Below are 8,138 nucleotides of genomic sequence, written 5' to 3' on the forward strand. Positions count from 1 at the left end.
GATGCACTAGGCGCTGTTTTACATTGTGGCTTAATTTCACTAAAGTCACATAAGAATTCTATGAGGTAGGTAATGTAAAATTATTTTATAGATGAAGATACTGAGACACTAGTCAATCAAGTTACCCAAACCACATCCTGGTTAGGAGCTGAGTTAGGAACCCAAAGCCTGTGCTAACAGTTAATCCACCACAATCACAGTTAACTTAAACTCTCTTATCACTCTCCCAATTATTTCTGTGTTTCTCTCTCCTTCTAGACTGGCAGCTCACTAAGTTGAGAGCCTAAGTCTTAGCCCTATCTTGGTATTCCTATTGTCTAGCACAGTTTCAGGCAAGTGATAGGTACAGAGGCAACATTTGCTGCCTGAGCCCTGCCTGCTCCACAGGGAAAAAAAACTTATCAAGCAACCTCTCCCCCATCATATACAAGCTTGTTCTTCAAATCTATGCACCGGCAGCATCAATGTCACCTCAAGCTTGTCAGAAATGTGAATCTCAGCCTCCACCCCAGACCCACTGGATCAGAATCTGCCTCTTAATAAGGTCCATGGGTAATTTGTTTGAACATTTAAAGATTAAGAAGCACCAGGTCACCATATGTACCCCAGATACAAACCTCCTGTGACTGTGTCCCCCATCACTGCCACAAGGACAGACCATACTCTTTGTGCTTTATGTATTTTTATGTGCTTGTGTGTGTGTTTACATGTTCCATATTTTCACAAGCTCTTAATATAATAATTTCAAAAATATAGGCAAGCATGTGGTTGGCATTATTGCTCCATAACTGAAGAGTATTCAAAACATCTGCTGCCCATGAGATTTTGGTAAAATCCTCATGTGCTGTTCAAATCTCTTTTTCTTTGACATGCAGTCAGACCAATAAGAAGTATTTGAGAGTTTTATTGCCTTTTGTATTTATTTCCAAAAGGACAGTTAAGATTTTGACAAATTTCGAATTTATCTTAAACATATAGACATATACATATTATACTGTCATTCTTACCCATGAACTACATTCTTTAGATAATCATTTAAATATCCTTATTTCCTTAGGGGAGTTCTGACACTCTTCTTGGGTTTAGATATTATAAATCAAATAAAAGTCTTTGTCTTGTCACCAGACTAACCGCCCCCCCCCACCTCCACCTAAAAAAATACTATTTTTTCTCATTCGAGGTGCATTGACAAAGATTCAGAGAAGGTAAGTATGTAGATTAATCACCTGCAAAGATGGCCACAAGTAATTTCTCCCATCAAGAGGTAGCGTATATGTCCCCTGCCTTCTTGAATCAGGAATGACCTGGTGATTTGTTTGGACCAATAGAATGTGGTGGAAGCAATACTGTGCCAGTTCTGAGCCTGGCAGCTTCAACTCTCGCTCTCTTCCTACCCCGAGCTGCCATGTAAAGAAGTCCAGGCTCTCCTCCTAGACATAAAGATCCTAGAAAATAAGAGACCATGATGAGAGAGAGGCTGTGTGGAAAAAAACTGGTCAGCTCAGCCAACAGCCAGCACCATAATCCCAAACATGAGTGAAGCCATTTCCGGCCTATTGCCATAGTGTTGCTACCAGCTAAATGTAACTGCATGGATGAACTTGAACCTACTAGCAGAATACGTGAACAGAAATAAGCTATCCCCACTGAGCCTTGCCCAAATTCCTTAACCACAAAATGGTGACCAATAAAAATGAACCTTGTTTTAAGCCATTCAAGTTTGGGGTGATTTGTTATGCAGCCATAGATAACTGAGACCACAAGTGTGGTTAAGTGGACGTACAATAATCCATGAGTAGATTGGGCAAGGGGAGAGTGAAATAAAGTCTAAGCAAATAAACCTATCATTAAGAGTGCCAAAAAAAATAGTGTGCTCAGTTGACCTTCCAGACATGTTCGTTAGGACCCTTGGTTGAAGGCCAAATACCAACTGGCTGATGTGGTTGAATAAAACTTCTTGTGTAGTAACTATTCTGGTTCTTTAGCAGGCCACAAAACAAGCTCCCTTCTTTCTCTCGTGGAAATAAATATGAGAAATACAGAGTACCTGCTTATTTATAAAAGGCAGTTTCTCCCATGTAGCTGGTAGTAAAATAAAATAATTGAAAGAGTGAAATCATTGAAGTCCTATTATATTCTCCCTGGAAATGTCAGATAAGGCTTAAAGTGTTATGTTATTTTTCATAAGAAACAAATGAATAAATCTAAAAAAATGCAACTCCAGCCATAAAATTAACATTAAAATATGGAGTTTGGGGGCATGTGTTTGGTAGCGGGTGAGGGTGGTAGGGCTTATATTTCTGGCGCACAGACTAATTTGCCTACCCAGTAGTCGTCTGGGTGTAAGGTTGGCAAGGCATAGCTTACTGCTTCCCTATGCTTTGCCTTGCACTCTTCTCCAGCTCTCATTTCTTAGAGCCATCATGGTACATGGCATGTGGGAGGGGCAAGGCAGTGCAAGGTATAAAGCCAAATTAGCTGAGTCTCTGCCATCAGGGAGTTTACAGTCTTATGATTCTATTGACTGCTAGATCCCCAGCTTCTAGAAGAGTGCCTGGCAAACAGCAGGTGTTCGATAAACAGTGTCAAATGAATAAATGATTGAATGAATAAACAGTTTTCTATATATAAACCTCATTTTTCTGTAGACCATAAGCAGGTCACAGGAAGCAGTTACAGAATCACAGACTATTAGAAGACAAATGGGCCTTTGTGATCATCCAGTGCAGTGGGTCAGGCCCCCCCAGACCTGACCCTCCACTTGTTCTTTAATTTCATCTCTTTGTCTTCACAATTTGCAGTTATTTTTACAATTTGTCAGCCAATTTTATACCCTGCTCTCTCTAACAGTAGAAATGGAGCCTGAGGGCAGGGACCATCACTGTATCTCACGAAGCACCTGGCATGGAAGGAGCTCAGGACAGATGTGTTGAATGAGTGTCATAGGCATGAAAATAGTAATTATTGACTAAATGACTAACTGATTGAGGTGGGTTTCCAAAACAAATCTAATATTGACCAAATACCTATCATGTTTCAGCTACTATCCAGGGAAAAGGTGGGTCAAATTTAGCCTTCAGGTTGGATTCATTTGGCCCAGTGTGGTTATTTTCACATAGAGCCAGCAGATCTGGGGTGGGGTCTGACCCACCACACTAGATAATCACAAAGATTGAATTTGACCTACTTTTAGGAGGTAGGCCTTAATTTATATTTCCTGCCTGCCTACTCTGGCAGGCATTTGAGTTTCCAACTGTGATCCCAGGATTTCTCTAACATTAATTTATTTATTCTTTACAACAATCCTATGCAGTATGCATTCCCATCTACACTTTGTAAATAAAAAAACTGAGGCTTGGAAAGTATGGGTAACCTGGCCAAGGTCACAAGATCATAAGTCAGGGAATAGGATTCAACTCAGGGCTAACTCTTCTCCCCACCTCCACCCCTCTACCCGACTTTCTTCTCAGCCACTAGATTTCTCTAGGCATCATGAGAATGAGAGGATCATCTCATCTTAGTTGAAGCATGTGTTTTACAAGGGTGAGGCTTCTACAAAAAGAAGTCTCCTCTTGCATTCAATACAATCAATACAAATGTAACCCAGGATCTCCTAGATGGTTCTTTCCCAGGATTCAGACACCCCTCCTATCAGAAGAACATGATAATCTGGAAGCTACGTGGAAGGAACAGTCAACTATGTCAAACACTTTTGGAGGGGCAAGGTGAGAACTAAGAACTGACCATTGGATTTAGCAATACAGATTTCATTTGTGACTTTGACAAGAGCACTTCTGATGGAGTAAAGGTAAGAAAAGCATTATTAGAGTGTTAAAGAGAGAACTGAAGATAAAAAATTATGCACAATGAGGATAGATAGCACTTTCAAAGAGTTATTCTACGAAGGAGAACAGAGAAATGGAGTGGTAGCTGGAGAGGGAAATTGAGTCAAAAGAGTTTGTTTTGTTTCATTTTGAGATGGGAGAAATAACGTATTTATAATGATGAAAATATTCTTGTACGAAATGGGAAGAACCATGAATGTACTTAGGGAAGGGGAGAGAGAAGGAGTGATATTCTTGAATAGCCAAGAGGGGATAGAGTCTAGCAGACAAATGGAGAGGTCGATCTTAGCTAAAACCACAAAACCTTAATCAAACTGGAAGGCAGATTATATGGCAAAGAAGCAGGTACCTATGGTGGTGAAAGTTGATGGTTGTTCTCTTCTTATTACTTCTTTTCCTTATTGAAACTGGAGTCAAGATCATTGAGAGAGAGAATAAGGATGGAGATGTTGGAGGCTTAATGAGCAAAGACGAAGTATGAAATAATCATCTATGAAAGTGGGAGTGAAAAAAAATGGAATAAGATTACCAGGGAGCATAAATGTCTACTTGACATTAGAGGGCATGAATAAAAGTGAGACAAGTCAGCATAGTTATGTTTCTCTTCAGTCAAGTTCTAATGCTAAGGTGCAGATATGGTCCGTTACTGGACCAGGACATAACCAGGACTGAGGTTTTGCCAGAAGAGCATTGTGAAACAATGAAGGGGTAAGGGGGCTTGAGAATAAATACATGCTAGGGAGCAATAACAAAAGGTCATGAGGTTTAAGCTAGGCAGCAAGGAGTATGAAGACAGAATGGGGTAAGGGACAGTAAAAAGGTAGTGGGATCAATGGAATGGGTCCCAGGGGGGTTGGCAGTCAGAGCTACAGGAAATGAGCGTGGATGCCTGATTGGGCAGGGGCTGCTCTAGTTGGCAAAGACTAGGCTGGGGATGACTATGAGAGTGAGTAGCTGAGAGAATGTGGAAGAGAGAGGTCTGACACCCAAAAAATAGTTGTCCAAAGTTGAATGCAATTGAAATAACTGAAGATGATCTGATTCAAGACCTGAGAGGTCAGAATAATGGAAAGATTGTTTATGAAAATAGTTGTGAAAATTACCAAGAATTATGTTGGGAAGATTACTAAAAGTGATAGAGACCTAGGAGCTAAAATTTTCAGAGATCAGTAAATGACTGCCACAAGGAACGGGGAGAGGGTGGGAGAAACTAAAACCATGAGATTCAGAGCTCTAGGGATTTGGGGGAGGACAGAAAGAGAATAATCTGGAAATGGCAGTGAGGATCAAGAAAAACATCTACCCTACCTCCTGGCCTAGTAATATAAGAAGTGTGAGGGGAAAATAAACAAACAAAAAAACAGGCATCGGCCATTAACCTTCTCTGGAATTAAGATAAACAGATATTTGGCTAGACGGTCATCAATAACAGGGTTCAACAAACTTTCTAGGTAAAGGGCCAGATAGTAAGTATTGTCTGCTTTGTGGACCATAGAGTCTTTGTTGCAACCACTCTGCTCTGCCACTGTAGCTCAAAAACAGCTGTAGACAGTATGTAAATGAATGAGTATAACTGCATTCCAATAAAATCTTATTTACGAAAACAGGCAGCAGACCAGATTAGATCTGCCAGTAGAAATCTGCTAACCCCTGATCAATACTGATGAAAAAGCCCAACCAGAAGATCTAATGAACAAAAATAGGACCAAAGATTTAAAAGGATTTAAATTTAGGATCCTGGTTGCAAGCAGAGCAGCCATGTACAGTTATGAAGGCTGTACATTGCACAACCCCAGGGGGCACTACTCACATTGCCTTCAGTGACAATAACTACCCCAGAAGCTGTGCAGGGCATAATCTGGATGGCCACAAATGACAATCCTAGATGTGAAAATAGTAACTGCAAGGATTTAATATCCATTGCCATCCATTTTGCTATATTGAAATGGTTGGGAGGATATCCCTGCTTGAGAGAATATCCCCGCTATTTCTAAAAAAGCAATAACATCTGCACAATACTTAGAGATACATAAATATTATTTCATATATTATATTATGTCATAGCAACCCGGTAAGTCTAAGGCATATATTTTCCTCATTTTACTTTAAGGTCCAGAAAGGCTAAGCAAGTTGTCCAAATATCCAGCTACTAAATATCTAAATTGAAGTTTGCCTGACTTCCAAGTCTGTATTCCTTCTACTCCCCTTTCTTCTCATATTGGTTATAAGGTTCTTTAATGATGACCTAGTAAAATATGTATGAAGAAAATTTCTTCTGGAAACCTAATTAAAAATAATTATAGACCTCAAAAGACACGAAAAATATGGCAGGCGTACCAATAAGGAAGACAGTTCTTCTTATATCAATGTCTTTATGGATTTGGATTCTGTTCAGAAAAGCTCAGACTCAAAAGGTAATTGCTGGCAGCATGCGAAATCCATCAACCCATAATTAACATATGACAATTATTCTAATTGCCTCAGACAACATTTCTGTGTTTCTAATTGTAGAACAATTTGCCAATCACATCATTAATTGGCAATTCGTATTTTAAACATGTAAAAGACAATGGGTCTTTATTTCCTCTGAGGGAACTGAACACTTAATTGAATTTTTTTAAAATACGGTTTCTTCTTTTCTTTGACTGTAGGACTCCCTTCAGATGGTTCTGATTGCAGTTTCTTCTGACCAAAGTGTATTTTCTCTAGGTAATTTAATCTTACTTTAGCACTTTAATACATTTTCCTAACGATTCATTTAGACCAGATCCTCGTTTCTCTCTAGACACCCTGAGCAGGACTCCTGTTGACTTCAAAGGGAAAATACTGGGTACAGGGAAAACTAGGAATCTGGTTCCTGGTTCAAAAATCCTCCACACACTATAAAAACTCACTGGTGTCTTCCTGTGTGTTAAGGGCCAATTAATATATGTGAGTGAAGCCTTTGTACGAAACCACTCTCGCAACTCATGAACTTGCTGGAAAGCCCGACAGTTGATGGAAAAAAAAGTTTAGTGGACCCAGTTCTCACACAGCCCCTCATTTGCTCATAAGGAGGGGGTGAGAAGAGTGAGAATTGACTTCAAAAGGTAGAAAAGCAGTAAAGACAATTACTGACTCCTCTCTCTCTCTCTCTCTCTCTGTCGGTTCCTTCAACACGCATTTATAGCCCACCATGGGCCAAACAAAGGGGTAAGTATCAAAGATTAAAAAAGAATTGCATCACCAAGTATCGAGCAACCACCCCAACTTTAAGGGTCGTTTTCTTCTAGAATGTTTGGGAAAGAGGTGGTGTGTGCCTGAACTCTGTGCTAAGACAGCCTGACGCTACTCCTCCATGTTGCAGAATCTCCCCTCTGGGCTGCTGTCTGTCACCTGGAGCTCCAGATTTCAGCCCCATAGAGGCCTACGGCTTCTCTGGGTGGGCTTTGATGGAGGGGAGCAGGTTGGGCACAAAGCCTTTACCTCGGCCCTTTTTGCCCACACTGAAACCATGACCACCACCATCACCATCTCATAAAGCTGTACTAGGCTGTGAGAATTTAGTGATGGCCTGGAGGTATCTCATGGAAACTTGAGGACAAAACTTTCAATAATGTCAGACTCTTCATAACTGTTTACGTGACTGTACCCCACAGATCAGGAGGAAGCACAGAAACGAAGACTTTGACAGGAGTTTCTAGCCTGGCCTTGTTTGCCAGACCCTCTTCCTAAGACCACTTCCTTCTCCAAACCCCCGTTTGGTCTTGACCTTGCACAGTGGAGCTCGACTCTGGCTGAATAGTTCCTGGGGAGCTCCACCTGGACCAAGCAATTCAGAACCTCTCCAATGAGGCTGCCCTCACTGTATAATTTTTCTCTCCCCAGGTGATTTTAATGTGCAGCTAAGGGTGAGAGCCAGTGCCTTGGGATGGATCCTGTCCCTCAACCAGGCCAGAGGACTAGCTGGAGGTGGGGATGCAAGTCTCAAAGCTTGAATTAGGCAGTCTCCACCAGAATTTACAAACTGGAGGCCCACCCACAGTCTGGATGCAGCCAGCAGATGTGTTTTGCTTGGCCCGCATAGAGTTTAAAAAAAAATTAAATTACTTACCAACATTTATTAATGCGAATATATTACATAAAAATTTGGATATCTGGCTTCTTTTGAGAAGTAAGAATATCTGGTCATTCTTTGTCTACATTCTTGTGTGACCACAATTGGCTGGAGAGGAGGAGTAGCTAGTCCTTTAGGTGAAGCATGTGCTCTCTGGTTCCCCACAGTCCTCACCACTCTCTCTGGCCTCACACCAT

The sequence above is a fragment of the Pteropus vampyrus genome, unplaced genomic scaffold (assembly GCF_000151845.1).
Source record: "Pteropus vampyrus isolate Shadow unplaced genomic scaffold, Pvam_2.0 Scaffold41, whole genome shotgun sequence".
NCBI classification, from domain to species: domain Eukaryota; kingdom Metazoa; phylum Chordata; class Mammalia; order Chiroptera; family Pteropodidae; genus Pteropus; species Pteropus vampyrus.